Below are 20,114 nucleotides of genomic sequence, written 5' to 3'. Positions count from 1 at the left end.
GCCTAGTACAGGTCCTGACACCATGAGTGAGTGACAGTTGCTCAGTTGTGTCCAACTCTTTGTGACCCCATGGACTCTTGCCTGCCAGGCTCCTCTGTCCATGGAATTCTCCAGGCAAGAACACTGGAGTGGGTTACCATCTCCTTCTCCACCTGACACCGTAGGCACTCAGATTTAACAGTCAAATAAATGAATCATGAATGAGTGAATTCTCTAACCCCTTAAGGGGCCCAACAGTGCAAGATAAAGAACATAGATACAACTTCTGTTTAGAAAATGACTCAGATAAAGCTGCCTCCAATATGTCTTTGTATTTGATGATGGGGTGTGTGCCTTAAAAAAATCCAACATGTGTTCAGTGAAAGCCTTTTACTGCAGAAGTGCAGGCCTTGAGAGGCTGTGCTGTAGCCCTGTTGTCACCATAGCAACCCTGCTAAGGGAAAGGCTGGTGATTTAGTGTTCAAACGCCTCTTAGCTCTGTACTTTTGGAACCCAAGCCTGTTTTTATGCTGTTCTAAAAGGCAAGTTTTACAAATGCTAATATCTGTCTTGCCTTTAATTTCACTCAAGTGTTTCTCACGTCATTAAGAGAAGTGTCTTATAACATTAGGATCACACCATCAAAGAGAGATAATCTAATACAGTATAATATAGTCAGCTCTGATCTGCTCAAAAATATCCTCTACTTTAATACTTATTCTCTGGTTTTCGAATTTTGTGGCTTTTCCCTTAGAAATGACTAGAATGCTGATTTTTTTAGAAAGTAACTACTTCGAACATTGGAATTCTTCGAGATTATAAATAATACCCCTGCCCAGACCTAGGATGAACAGGGGAGATAGGGTACGGCAGATTGGGAGACAAGGGATATGTTTATGTAATTATGTCCCCACATCTAGGGTAAATTAATTGCTGTTTGGCTTATGTGAAATTTGTAATTAAATGATTCATGCCTTTCATGTGCACACAACTTTCTATTTTCAGAGCTCTCTCACATGTATAATCTTATTTGAGCCCCCCCAAAATCCTGTGATGTGCATGTCGTCAATCCCTGAAAACAGATAAGTCATAAAGGACAGGTTTTTCTTGACAGGAAGCCCCCAGACTGCAAACTTCACAGAAAAGACAATACAAATATACAAATGCACGGCCACAGAGAAAAAAAAAAAAAATCTGCACCATTCAACCAAGATACATCCCAGTCCCCCACATTCATTCGCTCACTCTGCCTCTCAGCTCACCTGCGAATGCTGGGGGCTCCCTCAGATTCAGTCAGGGCTGACAAAGCACCAGCTCCTAATCCTATCAGCGGTGTGAGCCAGTGCTGCCGTCTGTCTCAGTGACCCGATGTTGGGTGATCTGCACAGCAACAAGGAGCGGCTGACGTGCTTTATAACACGTCACGAAGAAAAGAAACTGCATTCTGGGGCATCCTGGGATTCTTCTTTTTTTTTTTTTTGTGGTGGGGTGGAGACCCATATTTTTCTTAACCAGGGAGAGAGCTGCCTGCTTTCCCATAAGAGCATGTGTGAGTGATTCAACCCTCCTCTTCTCCTATGTGTTGTTGTTACTATATGGTTAAGGGATTTTGATGTTGTGAAACTGTAGTGGGTAGAATTCTGCGAGGTCACTCCCTGAGGAGGGGGTCCAGAGAGTATCTGAAGCAATCGGGGGAGTAGGTACCTGAGGCAAGACTGGCTGGAACATTCATCGGGTTCAGAGTGTGTCGATTATCTCTGCCCTACAAAGGAGTCTTCAGAGAGAGCTCTCAGAGGAAGAACAGGGATGAAGGGAAACTCCAGGTGGGGAGGCAGAGGTTGGGGGTTGGAGTCTCTGAAGGATGGTAAGGATCCAGTCTTCTGCTTGCCTGATGGGGCAGCAGACATGAGGTAATCCTCCCCAAAGCTGTCTGTTTGTGGCCTTTTGTTTGTGAGAATCGGGGACGATATTAGCCAAAGACACAGGTATGGTGATTGTATCGAACAAACTGGGGAAACACAGATGGACAAGTATGCTTATTGGGACAGTAGATTAGAATGATGGAGATTAAGATGCCCAGAAAGTATGAGTGTCAAGGATGCCACTCAGATAGGAGAAACTGAGCTTTGAGATGCTTCAAATGATGGGACAAGACAGGGAGATGTGTGAATCTCCAGACATCCAGAAAAGGCAGAGGAAGTTTTCTGTGAGGTCGACATAGGAAGGCCTAAATCCAGAGGCTGAATTCTGGGTCTTTCTTTCCAGGAGACCAAGGAAAACCAGACAGTGTGAGCAGGACTGGGCCTTTCAAAGCTGCATGAACTCACTGGGATTAGCTAGCTACCTAGAGAGATGAGGAGTGAAGGCTGAGATTCTCCTCAGACCTGGCAGGGGCAGAACAGGTCCCTCAGCTGAAAGGCTCTGACTGACTCATTCAGCATCCACAGCAGTCTAGGCTTAGAAAAAAATGTCATAATCTGGACTCTCAGAAAGCAGGTCTGTGGTTAGATTTGTTACATTAAGATAAAAGAATCTTTTCTCCCTTGTATCATTTATTTCCATGAATTTGCTTTCCCTTCAGTTTTCTAGTAAATGTGCTTTTATATTTTTAACAGTAATTCTTCCTTTATTTCTGCTAAAAGATTGGAGGGAAAGAGGAAGGTTTCGAGATTGTCTCCTGGAAGGACCAGAGCGGTTTTGCAAAATGGAGCAGAGCGCCCCTAGAGGCCAACTACTATGATGGCAGCTACAGGAGCCCAGGGGAAACCTAGAAGCACCAGCTAGAGGCACTGCTGGTCGGGGGTAGAGGGATTACTTCTGCAGTTGTGGAGCTGAGGACACATTTGATTTCTGCTTTATTTCCACCTCCTAGGCCATTCCTGTGAACCATTTTCCTTTATCACCAGAAATTATGTGATCTAGTGAATAAATTTAGTCTTTGCTATGTAGCTGCCCTGGTGGCTCAGTGGTAAAGAACCTGCCCGCAATATAGGAGACCTGGGATGGACCCCTGGGTGGGGAAGATCCCCTGGAAAAGGAAATGGAAACCCACCCCAGTATTCTTGCCTGGAGAATTTCATGGACAGAGGAGCCTGGCAAGGTGCAGTCCACGGGGTCGCAAAGAGTCAGACATGACGTAGTGACTAAACAGCAGCGATGTAGTCGCAGCTCTTTTCCAATCCATGCAGAAAAGTCTGGAAGAAGATACACCCAGAATTTGGGAATCTGGTCTATGTTGTTTCACCTGCCCATGTTTCATCTGTCCTCTCTAACTCTTTCATCAGAGAGAAAAGAATGCTTTTAAAAATATAAATTTTAATGTTTATTTTTAAAGGTACTAAAACCACACAGTTAAAATTTTGACAAATAAAACAAAAATATTACTCATCATCTCATTGCCCCAACATCAATTATCCATATTCCTTCTGTTAGCATTTTTGTGTATTTTCTTTCAGGCTTATCTACTATGCATCAAAAATAGCACTGTTAAAATGAGAATATGATTCTAAGTGACATATGGCATTTTAGGCCTTCAACGCCATCATATCTGGCTATTTCTGGATGACTGTGGTAGGCTAATACCGACTGTTCTCTCATAAAATACCTTCTGTTTGCCTTCTGATTGGGCACCAGTCCTCTAAGATAGGATGCTTTCAGCTTGTTGACAAACAGCTGGGGCTGCTGCTGGAAGTTCAGAGCACAGGCCTGGCTTCCCAAGTCCCTGGTGTCAATTACACTAGCCAAAAGTTTCAGGAAGAGCTGGTGGGGGGAGAGTTAGCAAGTCCAGACTGGAGAAATGACTCCAAGTTGGTAGGTTGGTAGAAACACTGTGTCCCTTTCTATTCAAAAGTGTCAGTACTAGCTTGCCATAATGTGATGTTAATTCAAAGGAGAGCAGGAACATGAAATGAGGTTCCCAAAGTCTGAAAAAAGATTTGTGATGGAAAGATGCACTTTAATAAAGGACAAGAATTCTCAAGTCCTAGAGACCAGATTTGAGTCCTCTGCCTCTTTCTCACTGCATGACCTTAGACAAGTTTTTAACCCCTCTGGGACTCAGTAGGTAATAAACCTTTGTCTCATGTTAGTTAAAAAAAGAAGGAAGGAAGGAAGGAAAGAAGGAAGGAAGGAAGGAAAGAAGGACGATCAGGTTGCACCTGTTAGTGTTTCTGGACAAATTAACTTTTCTCATCCTCATTTTCTCACCTATAAGAGGACTTAATAACAATAATTTGTTCGTACTACTGTTGTAAGGGTCAGATAAGAATCCATGCAAAGTCTATCATTTATGTAGCACATGGTTGGGACTTCATAGATATATTCTCTCCCTCAGGACCAAACCATTCCAACACTACTGGTGCCTCCTGCTTGATTTGCATGCTCATCCTAATGATTTTTATTTGAATGCCATTAAAGGAAAATGATAAATGTCCCCCAGATGACTTATGAGATACAAAGTGAGAAACAACTTTTCATTAGAAAAGAAGATGACAGGACTTTTCTTCCCAAAGGTGGCTGGGAAAGGTTAGAGCAGATGGCATGATAAATCGCCAGATATCTATCATGCATTCATTCATTCATTCACCCATCGATGTTTATTTTATTCCAATTCTGAGTCAGACACTAGTTTAGGCACTGGTTCAAGAGCATTCAAAAATGAACATGTTTCCTGTCCTCAAGTATCTCACAGCCTAGTTAACAGAGATATGGATACAGCCATCAGCTGTTACACTATTATTGTGTTAACACCATGAAAGATGACCGTCCCCAGGGCTTGCCAGCATGTGAATCAGACTGGACTCTGAGACTTCCGGGGGTGAATTTGGGGGGAATGAATAAGTTCTGTTGCAATTTTGGCTCCTTCAGAATTCCTTCCTCTTGCTCTCTCCTCTCTTCTTTCCACTCCCTTCCCCTCCCTCACTTTGTCCACCTTCTACCTCCACCTTCTTTCCACTTTGAAAGACTTCTGCCGCCCTAATTGTTAATTCAATTATTTAAAAATTCAAGAACACCATGTTATACTGCCACCTATTGGTTCACTGGTAAATTTCTATTTTGATACCTCAAGTTTCTTTGGTTTGCAACAAAGTTGTCTTCATAAAACAAACCTTCATTTCGGTCAAGTTCAGTTGCTCAGTTGTGTCCGACTCTTTGCGACCCCATGAATCGCAGCACGCCAGGCCTCCCTGTCCATCACCAACTCCCAGAATTCACTCAGACTCACATCCATTGAGTCGGTGATGCCATCCAGCCATCTCATCCTCTGTCGTCCCCTTCTCTTCCTGCCCCCAATCCCTTCCAGCATGAGGGTCTTTTCCAATGAGTCAACTCTTCGCATTAGGTGGCCAAAATATTGGAGTTTCACCTTTAGCATCAGTCCTTCCAATGAACAGGAAGGACTGATCTCCTTTAGGATGGACTGGTTAGTAGTATTGCCTTTATTGAAACTTTGAGCGCTTTCAGAAAACTTTCATAGTTTAAGGCCACACTCAACTGAATGCCAATAAATAGAATCAATATTCAGTGGGTATAGGATAATACTCACTTTGTGGTTCAAAAGACAATAGTTCCAAGCTCCTTTCATCTCTTTATCTGCTGAGTCACTGTAGACAAGCAAGGTAAGTCATGGGCAGTCATATGGTAAAGTCATGTTCTGATAGTGCCTACCTTGTATATTCCAAGGTGTATTTTTGAAATTAATAGACTTTTTGAGCAGTTTCTTAGTCTACAGAAAAACTAAGCAGAGGTATAGTTGTCATGTACCACTTTACCAAGATCTATTTTTTCTCCATTTTTATTTTTTAAATTATGAAAATATGACGACAGATTTACAGGAGACTTGAAAAATATAAAGTTACATATATTTCCACTATATATTACAATTATTTTTAAGTAGATAAGATTTTTAGTTGGAGTTTCAATATAAAAACTCTCAGAAATTAATAGAATTAATAGACAGAAAAGTAGAAGAACATAGTAGACCTGAAAAGCACTATGAACCAATTCAACATAATTCAGATTTATACAATTTTCACAAAATAGCAGGATACAAATTCTATTCAAGTTCCCACAGACTATAAACCAGGAGACACTGGAACCAATACACGGACATAAAACAAGGTGCAAAAATTTCATGGCCTAAAGGTATTGAAATCATACAGAGTCTGTTCTCTTATCAATGTGGAGTTATATTTGAAATTAGTATCAAGTAATATTTGAAAATAACCCACATACTTTAAAGTGCAATGTGACGTTTACCAAGAGAGATAAGATCTATTCTTTAACTTTTTATCTTTGGACACCATCCATCCCCTGTCTACCTGATTAATTAAGTATACTTACACCCTACTTCTAAAGAAGGTTCAAGTAAGTCCCTATCAAATGGTTGGACACCTCTTACTCATCCCCTGCCCTTCCCTATACCCCTGACCCATTTGGTTTACTTCTGAAGTCTTCTAAATCTCCATGGCTGAATCAACACCAAGACTTCTGGATCTTTCTTGGATGGTCTTAACAGTACAGCATTCCCTCTTATTCTTTATAGGGTCTATTTGACGTCTTTTTGGTGCTTCAAACCTACCAGTCTACCACTCCATCTCTTGCTGTGCAAATACCCTTCCATCCTGGTTGACTGACAAATTAGAAGCTATTAAGAGAACTCAATCTCCTGCTTCCAGACCTATAAATTCACCTGCCTCCACCCCATTCTTCCCATGTCTGGTTCTGTAGAACGCAAGTAGTCTCTCTTCAGTACAAGGGTAATTCCTTTACCTGGGCTTTTCCACTTCTTAAGCAAAGTTATTCCATCAGTTAGTCCTTCTAACTCTCCAGGTTTCTATTTCCTTATCTACAAAATGAAATAATCACAGAGTACCTACTGGTGAGCATCAGAGGAGTTACTACACATGAAGAACTTGGAAGAGTGCCTAGTATACATTAAGCATTCAGTGAGTGTTAGCTGTTATTACTAGCTATTCTACTTGTTTCTTTTTTTGGATAACTTAACCTACTTTTCTATCAGACACTTCACATCAGCATTTAAACATCCTGAAACCTTTCCCAAGGAAACAAATAACTCTCTGAACTTTTGTATCATTCTAGTATTACCCATTGCTTCTCCCCATTCATCATAAAACTTCTTTAAAAAAGTTGATATGCCCAGGTCTCACACTTTCTTGCTTCTTCACCCAACCCACTCATACACTTGTACCCACCATTCTACCAAACAGCTTTTGCCCAAAGTCACAAATCATTTCTGTGTGGTTAATTCTAATGACTGGTTTTTACCTTAATCTTCATCTCTCATCAGTCTTTGGCACAATTAAACACTCCAGCATTTTTGAAACCCACTTTCCTTCCATAACAGAATCCTCCTGTTTTACCTGTTGACCCAGTATCCTTGAAGTATGTTTCTTAAATATTGGTGTTCCTCAGCCTGGCCCTGATCCTCTTACGCTTTTATCCTACTGTTCCCCCGGTAGCAACTTTCTTTTCAGTTGCTTCAATCACTATTTATACACAGATCTTCCATAAATTTAATAAATTTTTATTCCATAGCTATCCCATAAGCCATCTGGAAATCTCAGGGTCCAAAACTCACTGTATTCCAAATGGAATCCATTGGTAATTCCTCTTAAGGTAGAACTTTTTTTCCTGAGTTCCTGAAATTAATAAATGATATCATTGTGCAGACTCAGGAAGCTGGATGAACTCTCAACTCTTGTCTCACCATCACTTTTACAATGAACTGGAACTTAACTAATATCTACTCTACCTCTTAATTATCGTTAAAATGTGTTCATTTTTCTACCATTTCTGACTGCCTGGATTTTTTTAAAATTTAAATTTATTTATTTTGATTAGAGGCTAATTACTTTACAATATTGTATTGGGTTTGAAAATGGCATTGACTGCCTGGATTTCTAATCAAGTGCATAGACTTGTCCCTTTGGTCCATTTAAAATAGCCAGAATGATGTCTTTCGACAAATCTGATCAGCCCCTACCCTGTATCCCCCAGCCCCAGTTGAAACGCTTCAGTCTCATCACCGCCCTCGAAATGCAGTTCATACACTTACTTATGACTTATACGATCTCTCGTGATCTAATCCTTGCATTCTACCTTTGTCTTTCTCCAGTGTTGTTCCATGTACAATATTTCTCAATCTCTAACCTCCATCGCTCCAACCAGCATCCAGTTCCTATTGCCCTCCAGAGTATTCACTGCATCTTGGGTGTGAAATAGAACAAAATGATTTTTGGCTTTGAAATACTTTCTGCTGGAACTATACGGGTGGATAGTATTATGGAAAGATAAAGCCATATTAAAGATATGGTGAACACGGAGGCTGTGTTAGCTTTTGTGTTTGTAACATGAATTGAAGGACAATTCAGAAGAATTTAATGATCAAGTGAAATAGTGACTTCCAAACTGGTAGAACTTGAATACTTCTGCCACAGAAAATACATATATTTTATCTTATTCATTATAAAATAATAAGCTTGGTTAGCTTCATTATTTTAATGAACTCACTTCTCTTGAGTAAGAATTCAAAGAATTGTCTTTGCAAAAGTATTCCCATGATTCTTTCTTACAGATTTTCTCTTGTTTTCCCCTACTTATTTGACTTTTATTATTAAAATTGAAAATAATTCTAGATTAGGATTTATTTTTTAAAAAGACAGTGGCATTTATATTTTAAAATATTCATATGGTTGCATTGCTATATTTTTATTGTTACAATAAACTCAGGAAAATGTAACTTTTTCAAATAAATATAGGATTTTAGCAGATCTATTTTGGAACTTAGAAAGATTTTAAATAAATAGTTAATTGGGAAGAGAATATTAGAAAACTCTACATAATAACCCTTTTAAAACACACTTGAGAGCAGCCAGTTTCCTAAGTATATAAAATACTAAGTATAGAAATACTAAGTATAGAAGTGTGAATTTGTTAAAACTAGTATGCATAAGCTGTTTACCATCTCCCATGGTAAACAACTGTTTTTTTGCATATAAATTGCTATTTTTTTCCTGCCTGTGCTAATGTCAGTCTCTCTCTCCACAGAGTTCTAAATTTAGAAGTATTCCTATGGAAAGGACTGTGAAATATTGCAAATGGGGAATAAATATAGGCTTAAGAACCTTCTAGTTCTTATTTTTGGCTTTTCTTTACGCAGTAATGTGTATCTGAAAAATATTGTTTTAAAATAAGAAAATTATTCATCACTAAATACAATGGAGCCAAAGAAAATAATAATTAGGCAGTTTCTGTAAGTCCATCTAAAAACTGCCCTACAGGGTTTTACTTTTACGGCTGAGAATCCTTTCTGTAAATTCCAGACTTTTTATAAATAAGTGATTTTATTTATTCAATAAATATTCATTGAGCCTTTTTTGGCTGTGTACCAAGAACTTCTGTAAATATTGGGAGAAATTTAAATAGTTTGCCTTGGTAGCAGGTGGGATTTTTTATTTCACTCTGCCCTTGCACACTGTCCTAAGCACTGTTTAGACTGTTAGATGGCCATGGAGAATAAAGGTAGAATGAAGAACTCCATTCAAATATTAAGCCATACTGCATCCTTTGGAGCAACTTTTAAATAGCAAAATAAAATATGATCATTTTAACACTTATAGGATAATAACATGACCTGTTTAACATTCATATTTCAATTTCTAGCTTTAAGCTATATTTTAAGATAGTGAAAAGTGAAGTCGCTCAGTCATGTTGGACTCTTTTCGACCCCGTGGACTACACAGTCCATGGAATTCTCCAGGCCAGAATACTGGAGTGGGTATCCTTTCCCTTTTCCAGGGGATCTTCCCAAACCAGGGATCAAACCCAGGTCTCCTGCAATGCAGGTGGATTCTTTACCAGCTGAGCCACAAGGGAAGCCCATTTTAAGATAAAGCAAGAATTAAAACACAGAAAAAAAAAAACAAACCATAACAAAAGAATGCTACCTGTTGATATAGAACATATGCTGTAGTTTTTCTTTAAAATTAAGAAATACAGTCAAGTGAGAATCAACCAAGTCTTTTTTCCCCTTGGTTGAACCCCTTGAATTACTTTCCACAGAGTGTTGCTGTTTATATAAGCATCACAAACTAGTGGACGCACAACAGCCGTGAACGGTGGGAAATGTACTCACTTGACTTTATTTTGCTATAGTGGTTCTATTATGACACTTTACTGCAGAATAATCACTTATCCATCATTTACAAACATAGCCAGAGATCATGGTGATTTACAGAAGTGGTTTGAACAGAAAATCCTGTTTCTTTTTTTATCAGAAGGAATACGGTTCTCCTTCAAAACTGAGGTTTTCTGATGTTCTTTTGCCAAAGGGTAGGTAATGTGTTTGTTCTGGTGAGTTTTAAAAAGAAAAGGTTGACAGCAGGTCTGCTGTTATACACTCCTGGCATTGGGCCTTCCATGGAAATGTGCATTAGATATTCAGGCCCTTTCTCAAGCATTCTATTCCTGTAACCTGACTTCATCTGTTCCTTTCCACTGTTGCCATTGAAACTGGAAATCACTGCAGAATATAAATCATATGATAAATATTGGGGACTATGTCTTTGTAGTTTTTCAGCATCAGTGCCAAACTTTCTTGCCTAGAGAGCTGTGTGAGGCTTTTCAACCTGAAACCTTGGAGCAATCCCATTCTCTAGCCAACTGGGAAGCATCCGCAGGATTTTACTGCAGCAGCCCTCCAAAGGGATTAATAAACATTTCAGGTTCTTTGAGTGCATATGCTTTTAAGGCATGCTCATTGTTGGGTCTATATTTATATCCAATAATTTTAAACTCTGAGATGCACCTTCTTTACGAATATCCCCAAATGTGATGTACGCAGTTTTAAATAACATTATTATTATAAGTGAAAAGACTTTCCCTAAAATTTTCCATCACAATACTACCCCTCATTTTGTCTGATCCTACTGAAGGATGCTACCTTTGGGTTTCTTTCCGCACTCACTAGTAAGTCAGAGTGGAAGACAATGTCATTTGGAGAGTAGGTCTAACATCTCAATGATGAGTAGAGGTGCAGGACATATTTAAGGCTAATTAACACCTTCAGGCGGAGAAGGCAATGGCACCCCACTGCAGTACACTTGCCTGGAAAATCCCATGGACAGAGGAGCCTGGTAGGCTGCAGTCCATGGGGTCGCTAAGAGTCGGACACGACTAAGCGACTTCACTTTCACTTTTCACTTTCATGCATTGGAGAAGGAAATGGCAACCCACTCCATGTTCTTGCCTGGAGAATCCCAGGGACAGGGGAGCCTGGTGGGCTGCCATTTATGGGGTCGCACAGAGTCGGACACGACTGAAGTGACTTAGCAGCAGCAGCAGCAGCAACACCTTCAGGTGGGCTTCCCAGGTGGCTCAGTGGTAAAGAACCCACCTGCCAATGTAGGACATGTGTTTTTGATTCCTGGGTTGGGAAGATCCCCTGGAGAAGGAAATGGCAAGCTGCTCCAGTATTTGCCTGGGAAATCCCATGGACAGAGGAGCCTGGCGGGCTACAGTCCATGGGGTTGCAAAAGAATGGGACACAACTCAGTGACTAAACAACTACATCTTCAGGTCTCTCTGGATTCTCACTTATAGGCCTGAACCTGTGATTTTCTCACTGACCATGCTTTTAAACAGAGGCTCTCACACATGTAATCTATGAAGGAGGGCCATGTCTGCCCTATGCTCCAACCAGTGCATTCCATCTGCTTTCTTAAGTGTTATTAAGCGGTCTTCCACAAAATCTGCTGAAGTTTTTAATTCACAAAGACAAAGGGGGTTGTTTGATATGTTATAAAGAGAGGTAAGTGTGGCAAAAATGTCAAAAAAGCCAGGATTTTAAATGTGTTCGAAGCTGCTGGCTTTCTCAATGGTGACTAAGACAGGGGTATTGAAACTCAGAGGGGTATTTCCTGCTTGAGCAGGTCAGGAACTTCTCTCTTCATTTGGAGATTAGCACTAATACTATTACCCATTAAACCAATATGCTTGTTATTTACATCCACTCCAAGCTCATAGACATTGTTAAGAATTGCATTTTCTTTGAACCTTGTATTCACCTGCTTGGCCTCTTTAAACTCAACAACTTAACATTTGACAAAGGAGTCTTACCCACATAGAATGTATACGTCATTTTGTGGTCACCAAGCACTTGCATTTTCAGGTCCATTTGTAAGGATGGAAAAGTACTGGGTTTACCAAACAGTGATCACTAGATCATGTTTGCCAACTTTCCCAATGATGTGGGTGAGCCTTATGTTTATTTACTTTCAGCAAGACAGTATTGCTCAAGTTTACTCCACAGTGGACTTCCGTTTGGGCAATGAGAGAAAATTAGCCAAGGGAATTTCCAGTTTGCCATTGTGTAGGCAACAACAAACAGCTTGACAATCAGCCGCTTCTTGCTTGCCCCAGCACCTATAAGACTTCTAGTAATGACTGCAGTTTGAGGTTCTCCAGGGTAACAGGGGTAGAGGCTTTCAAATCTGATACCTCTTTGGTGCCTTTCACTGCCTACACGTTTATTCACATTGTCCTTTTTCAACGAGGAGCCCACACGGTCAATAAAAGCAGCACTGTATTTCACAATGGCCCAGTTTGAATTTGCTCTTTTGTAGACAGAGAACAATAAGTTTTACCAATCACAACCCCACTGCCAGATTCATAAGAGCTCTTCACCCCTGCCTGCACAAATATTTACAAATATCTATGATTCGTAAGATCCCCTAGAGGAGGGAATTGCAGCCCACTCCAATACTCTTGCCTAGGGAATCCCATGGACAGAGGAGCCTGGTCAGCTAGTCCATGGGGTCGCAATGTAGGCTAAAGCCAACAGTCTCCTACGTGGTCTTCCTTATGCAGCCTCTCCTCCACTCTAATGTATATTTGAGTCTACATATGAATTTAATCTATATGGGACTCTAGAACAGGATTTATTAGCACAGGATTCGTCCTGGAGAGCCCCTCCTCAAAAATCTTCTTGGGCCCTTTGGTCTCTCATGCCCCTGGCTTCGTTGTTGTCGTTTGGTCACTAAGTCATGTCAGATTCTTTTGCGACCCTGCCAGGCTCCTCCTCTTTTCCAGGCAAGAATACTGAAGTGAGTTGCCATTTCCTTCTCCAGGGGATCTTTCCAACCCAGGGATAGAACTTGCATCTCCTGCACTGGCAGGCAGAAAGTGGACTTTACTTCCTGCCTGCAAAAATTTGCAAGCAAATTTTTTTGTTACTTCGCAAAATTTCTTTGTATCCCGCCTGCTTTCAGATCCCCCTTTCTGAAGTATATACGTCACAGAATTTAGCAGCCATTCTCCATTTGTTTTCTATTTATCTGTATTTTCCTCTCAATCCTAAAAGCAAAGAAATATGTATTTTACTTTCTTTTTACCCTTCCAACGCACTGGCGCCAAACATAGTAAACAGATTATAACTACACATTTATTGATAAAAATTGATGAAGACATCTGCCATACAGAAAAGTCATGTATGACATTTATCAGGGGTTATTAAGGAGAATATGGATCCTGAGATATTCTTGATTTTTTTAGGGGAAACCAAGCAGATAGCTACCACCTTCTTCAACATGATGCATAAGGCCACTGTCAGGGAGTCCACAAACAAATGAATTAAGCCAGGCACCAGAAATATAAACAGGCATAAAACAAAGTCCCTTCTCAGTCTCCCTCACGCATATTCTACCTGGAGGTGGGAAGGTCAAGCTCATAAATATATATGAATAAAACAAGGACATTAGGGCAGAGATAGGAACAATAAAGGACAGAATAGGATAGAAAAGTCTCTGGATCACACCTAATGTGACATTTATTAGGTATCCCGTTTAACTCTTATGACTGGCTTAAAATATTCTAATTTTGATTAGTCAATGTGTATGTATATAATTGTAATGAATCAATTAGGCTTTTAAACTTGGTCACTGAGGGCATATTTTTGAAAAAATGAGTCACAGTTAACATAAGGCAAACCAACATCTGATGGAGGTCATCTGATGGAGGTGCTTTTTACATCACAATTAAAATATTTCTGTATTGTAGTAGTGTAATGTTAATTGCTCAATCCTATCTGACTCTTTGTGACCCCATAGACTGTAGCCCTGTAGCTTGCCAGGCTCCTCTGTCCATGGGATTCTCCAGGCAAGAATACTAGAGTGGGTTGCCATTCCCTTCTTCTGAGGATCTTCCTGACCCAGGGATCGAATCAGGGACTCTTGCATTGCAGATAGATTCTTTACCATCTGAAGTACAGGGAAGTCTGATGAAGTCTGGTGATACTTTATTATTCATCTTTGTCTTTCCTTCACCATAGTTGGTTTTTTTTTTACTTAAAATTCTCTTTTTTGCTCCCATTTTCTAGTCTTTGATTTGACTCCCAGCTCATACTCTCAAGATTCTATCCCTTTTGTCCTCAAATAAATACTGCATGTATTTATTGGCTTTGTTTCATGTGGCTGATGCTTTTCCACACTGAACAGGTTAGACTGTCCTGCACCACTACTTAACAGTTTAAATTTGAAAGTATTGTGCAAATATTGTGCAAAGTAAGTATTAAGTTTGATCACTTAATATATTAAGCTAAATCAACAATTACTGAAGTAATTCAGTAATTTTGCAAAGGGCTAACCAAGATCATTTCTGACTTCAATGAATCACATAGAGTATATGTTCAGTTCAGTTCAGTTCAGTTGCTCAGTCGTATCTGACTCTTTGTGACCCCATGAATCGCAGCACACCAGGCCTCCCTGTCCATCACCAACTCCCGGAGTTCACTCAGACTCACGTCTATCGAGTCAGTGATGCCATCCAACCATCTCATCCTCTGACGTCCCCTTCTCCTCCTGCCCCCAATCCCTCCCAGCATCAGAGTCTTTTCCAATGAGTCAACTCTTCACATGAGGTCGCCAAAGTACTGGAGTTTCAGCTTTAGCATCATTCCTTCCAAAGAAATCCCAGGGCTGATCTCCTTCAGAATGGACTGTTTGGACCTCCCTGCAGTCCAGGGGACTCTCAAGAGTCTTCTCCAACACCACAGTTCAAAGCATCAAATCTTCGGCGCTCAGCCTTCTTCACAGTCCAACTCTCACATCCATACGTGACCACAGGAAAAACCATAGCCTTGACTAGATGAACCTTTGTTGGCAAAGTAATGTCTCTGCTTTTGAATACGCTATCTAGGTTGGTCATAACTTTCCTTCCAAGGATATGTTAGGAAACAACATATAAAAATTTGAAAATTTAAAGGCACACAATATATGTAATGGCTGGAATCAAGAGAGGAGAAAAAAGCCACAATGGAATATGTGCTGATTAGTGGTATATAAAATAGATTAATAGATTAATTAATAAAAATAGATTAATTTACTTCTCAAAATGTGTTGCTAGTAACTCAATCCTATAAAATTCTTGGTTAAAAAAATATAGTCCATCGTCAACAAGGATTAGGAAATGCTATATACCAAGTGGCTCTTTAAAAATTCTCAATACATATTAAGCCAGTAAGGGCCCTGAGAAACCCTGCAGTAAAAGACACCAATTGACTTCATTTAAGTCAGCGTTTCCCTAACTCATTTAACCATGGAACGTTTTTTCTTAGAAAATGTAACTCTGGCAGTTCCACTGTTAGAAGAAGCATACTTTGAGGAAGGCTGGTTACAGATTAGATGCTGAAGAGTTCAGAAATGGAGGAGGCCACTTGCATTTGGGGAAAACCACCTATGAAGAAGGAGTGTTTTTGAGTTAGATATTGAAGAATGAGGTAAAGATGAGGCAGGGGAGGCATCTCAGACAAAGGGAACCTTGTGAGCTGAAAACAGAGAGAGCACTAGGTGTAGGAAGGAAGGTTGGGAAGAGCCTGTCTGGTGAAAGCAGAAGGTTCCTGTAGGCTGCAAATGGACGTTAACACTAGAAAAATGGTACTGCAGAGTAGAATGATTAGCAATCCATGTATCCTTATGCATTTCTCTCTCATATAGTCATAATTTCTTATATGCTCATTTAATCATGAAGTGTTAGTTGCTCAGTTATGTCTGACTCTTTGTGACCTCCTGGACTATAGCCCACCAGGCTCCTCTTTTCATGGAATTCTCCAGGCAAGAACACTGGAGTCGGTTACCATTTCCTTCTCCAGGGGATCTTCCCTGACCCAGGGATCACACCCAGGTCTCCTACAATGCAGGCATATTCTTTATAGTCTGAGCCACCAGGGAAGCGCAAGTGATTACTCAATTAAAACCTGAATGGTCTAGGCCAGCAGTGTTCAATAAAAATAATCAGTATCATAAATGTACTTTTATATACAGTATTATCAATGTACTTTTAAATCTTCTAGCAGCAACATTTAAAAAAATAGATGAATTTAACTTTAAAATATATTTTATTCAACTCAGCATATCCGAAATATTGTCACATCAACATGTCAGGAATTCCCTGGAATCCAGTGGTTTACCACTCTGAGCTTTCACTGCTGAGGGCCCAGGTTTAATCTCTGGTCAGAGAACTAAGAGCAAGCCGTGTGACATGGACAAACCCCCCCAAAAAACATGGCATCCATATAAAAATTGTTAATGAAAATTTTCTCTTTTGGACAAGTCTTCAAATTCCAGTTTGTGCTTTACAATTACAACAGATCTCAATTCAGCCCAGCCACACTTCAAGGGCTCCATCATAACCACATGGTTAATACTACCATATTAGACAGGACAGGTCTCTACATCAGCATAAATTAGCTGGATAAAGCAGTCAATCTGGACAGTTTCCTAGTAAATGTAATTACAATTGAAAGTTTCAAGTCTTGAAGATTCAATTGGGAAGACAGATTTGCTTTACCAGTTTTTGAAATTTATGTTTTATTTTTTGGTTGGATTGGAAACAGGCAAATCAAGTGTAATTATAGTTTAAAAGTGAGAACTTCCATTTATCCTCCAAATTAGCTCAATAATGTAGATAAATTACCTTCTTCCTCTCCTATGGCTCTCCTTTAGCTACTAATAAGAGAAGTCAGTGGATTTGTGACAGTTACACTCGAAGTCTCTCCTACATATGCCAGCTGATTTGTAGCCACATACAAGCTCTAGGAAACTATTTTTGAGATTTTTAAAAATTTAAATGATCCCTCCTGCTGGTGCAGCTTCTTCACACTTCATCACATTTCTAAATAAGTGATCGTGTAACTGAAGACTTCATGTCCCCAAGGCATTATACCAATACTTCCAAATGCTCCTACTTAAAACACAAAGCAGCTTTATTCACACTTCCCATTTTTGATTGCATTAAAGCCATTTGGGGAGAAGAAAAGCTAGACACCTGCTCTCCTGTTTTTGTTTTCTGCTAATTGTCTTTACTGAGAGCTTGTACGTTTCCAAAGCACATTAATACCCATTATAAACTGAGTGAAAATGGCACAATCTTTAAATGGAAACGTTGGAAAATCTGCTGCTTTAAAAATGGAAGATGAACGCCAAGCCAACTGCTGTGCTTCTCAGTGGAGCACTCTTCTTGACGCTACCAGGGTGGACTTGGGATAGAAATGGAAAACATCCAGCGACACACCAAGAGTCTGAAAGTCCAGGGCTTTATTCCAGGGTTTCTGAACAGCAGCGCCATTGACATATTTGGCCTGATAATTCTTTGCTGTGGGGGCCTGTCCTTTCATTGTATGACACTTAGCAGCATCTCTACCCTCTACTCACTAGATTCTAGTAGCACCATCCCCACAACTGTTCTCATCCACGTTTTGACAAATCAAAAATGTCTCCAGACATTCCCAAATGCCCCCTGGAGCACAAAATTGTCCCTGATTGAGAACCATTGCTCTATTCAAAGTCTGAACATTATATGTTTACAAATAAAGAATGAACTCTAGTTTGAGGTACAAATCCACTAATATTATTATCTACATTTTTTATGAACTTGTAACCTTTGGAAAATAGATTCTCCTCCTCTCTGGTCAGCTGTGTCCAACTCTTTGCAACTCCAAAGAGTGGACTTTGGGGACTGGAGCCCACCAGGCTCCTCTGTCCATGAGGTTTTTCAGGCAAGAATACTGGAGTGGATTGCCATTTTCCTCCCCCAGGGGATCTTCCCAATCCAAGGATCGAACCCGTGTCTCTTATATCTGCTGCATTGCAGGCGGATTCTTTATTGCTGAGCCAAATAGATTAGAATCACATAATAATCTCTTGTGTTCCATCTCTTCAATCTCAATGATCTTGTTTTAACTTACTGTCTATGCATCCGGTCCCACCACTTCATGGGAAATAGATGGGGAAACAGTGTCAGACTTTATTTTTCTGGGCTCCAAAATCACTGCAGATGGTGACTGCAGCCATGAAATTAAAAGACGCTTACTCCTTGGAAGGAAAGTTATGACCAACCTAGATAGCATATTCAAAAGCAGAGACATTACTTTGCCAACAAAGGTCTGTCTAGTCAAGGCTATGGTTTTTCCAGTGGTCATGTATGGATGTGAGAGTTGGACTGTGAAGAAGGCTGCGCGCCGAAAAATTGATGCTTTTGAACTGTGGTGTTGGAGAAGACTCTTGAGAGTCCCTTGGACTGCAAGGAGATCCAACCAGTCCATTCTAAAGGAGATCAGCCCTGGGTGTTCTTTGGAAGGAATGATGCTAAAGCTGAAACTCCAGTACTTTGGCCACCTCATGCGAAGAGTTGACTCACTGGAAAAGACTCTGATGCTGGGAGGGATTGGGGGCAGGAGGAGAAGGGGACGACAGAGGATGAGATGGCTGGGTGGCATCACTGACTGGATGGACATGAGGCTGGGTTAACTCTGGGAGTTGGTGATGGACAGGGAGGCCTGGCATGCTGCGATTCATGGGGTCGCAAACAGTTGGACATGACTGAGCGACTGATCTAATCTGATCTGATCTGATAAAATTTTGGGGGGGGGGCTATACCAGAGGATCTTAGTTCCCTCTCCAGGGATCGAACCCAGGCTCCCAGCAGTGGAAGAGCAGAGTCCTAACCACTGGACCACCAGGGAATTTCCGGCTTACTCTCTAAGTTACGCATCCCAGCTCATTTTTACCCAGAATTCATATGCTATAATGATAATGTTGACTTTCATAAACAATCCTTGCATAAAACAGAATGAAAAGATGTAGCAGCTTGAAACTCCTTAGATATATTTCAAGTGTGCTTATTTAAATTGTTTTTACAATGGCCCATAGGAGGAAATGGCAACTCACTCCAGTATTATGGACTGGAGAATCCCATGGAGAGAGGAGCCTAGTGGGCCACAGTCCCTGCGACTACAAAGAGTCAGACCGACTGAGCAACTGAGCAGGCATGCGTAATGACCTGCACTCCCTAAATAAAGAAGAAAGTCACTAAAACTTCACTACCATAAATTGGTATCTTTTGGTAGTATCACAAAGAAGATGCATCAATTTGTGTTTTACATAGAATATGAAATATTTCCAACCACTTAAAACACTATGTAGGCTTCCCTGGTGGCTCAGACCATAAAGAATCTGCCTGCAATGCAGGAGACCCAGGTTCTATCTCTGGGTCAGGAAGATCCCTTGGGGAAGGAAACGGCAACCCACTCCAGTATTCTTGTCTAGGAAATCCCATGGACAGAGAAGCCTGGCAGGCTACAGCTCATGGGGTCCGAAAGAATCGGACACAACTAAGCGACCAACAGTGTCAGTTTCAAACACTATGCATGGATAAAACACTTCAAAGCAAGATTTACATTTCTTTCTCCTTTAGTTCAGGAATAAAGCAATTTATACTTAGTAGAGCCTATTCCCTGCCATATGTAAAATCTGGGTATTTAAGAACAGTGAAAGCTTATTCCATGTTTTTAGAACAGGTTGTTGTATTATTTAGTCACTAAGTCATGTCCAATTCTTTGTGACCCCATGGGCTGTAGCTGCCCAGGCTTCTCTGTCTACAGGATTTTCCTGGCAAGAATACTTGCCAAGAATGGGGTATCATTTCCTTCTCCACGGGATCCTCCCCACTCAGGGATCAAACCTGCGTCTCCGGCCTGGCCAGTGGCTTCTTTACCATTGAGTCGCCTGGGAAACTATAGAACAGGTAGATAGATGTAATATGAGGACAAGTGAAAGTGAAGT

The 20,114-nt window shown here is 40.4% G+C and overlaps 1 protein-coding gene across 8 annotated transcripts in view; it reads right to left on the bottom strand.

Annotated features, from left to right (window-relative positions):
* The window catches only part of SYBU (syntabulin), a 129,340-nt gene that overhangs the window by 87,073 nt on the left and 22,153 nt on the right, over positions 1-20,114 (bottom strand). For 2 of the 8 annotated variants that reach the window (XM_059874283.1, XM_059874284.1), the window contains exons 2-3: positions 3,032-3,173; positions 1,242-1,359 (exon numbers count right to left, since the gene is read on the bottom strand). The exons of the other annotated variants lie outside the window; for them this stretch is intronic. The gene's annotated coding sequence lies outside the window, so the exon portion shown is untranslated. The remainder of the gene's footprint in view (positions 1-1,241; positions 1,360-3,031; positions 3,174-20,114) is intronic. 8 annotated transcript variants of the gene reach the window in all.

The sequence above is a fragment of the Bos taurus genome, chromosome 14 (assembly GCF_002263795.3).
Source record: "Bos taurus isolate L1 Dominette 01449 registration number 42190680 breed Hereford chromosome 14, ARS-UCD2.0, whole genome shotgun sequence".
In the NCBI taxonomy this organism is placed as follows: Eukaryota; Metazoa; Chordata; class Mammalia; order Artiodactyla; family Bovidae; genus Bos; species Bos taurus.
The sequence above is the reverse complement of the archived record's forward strand: the minus strand, read 5'-3'. Positions and strand labels throughout refer to the sequence as shown.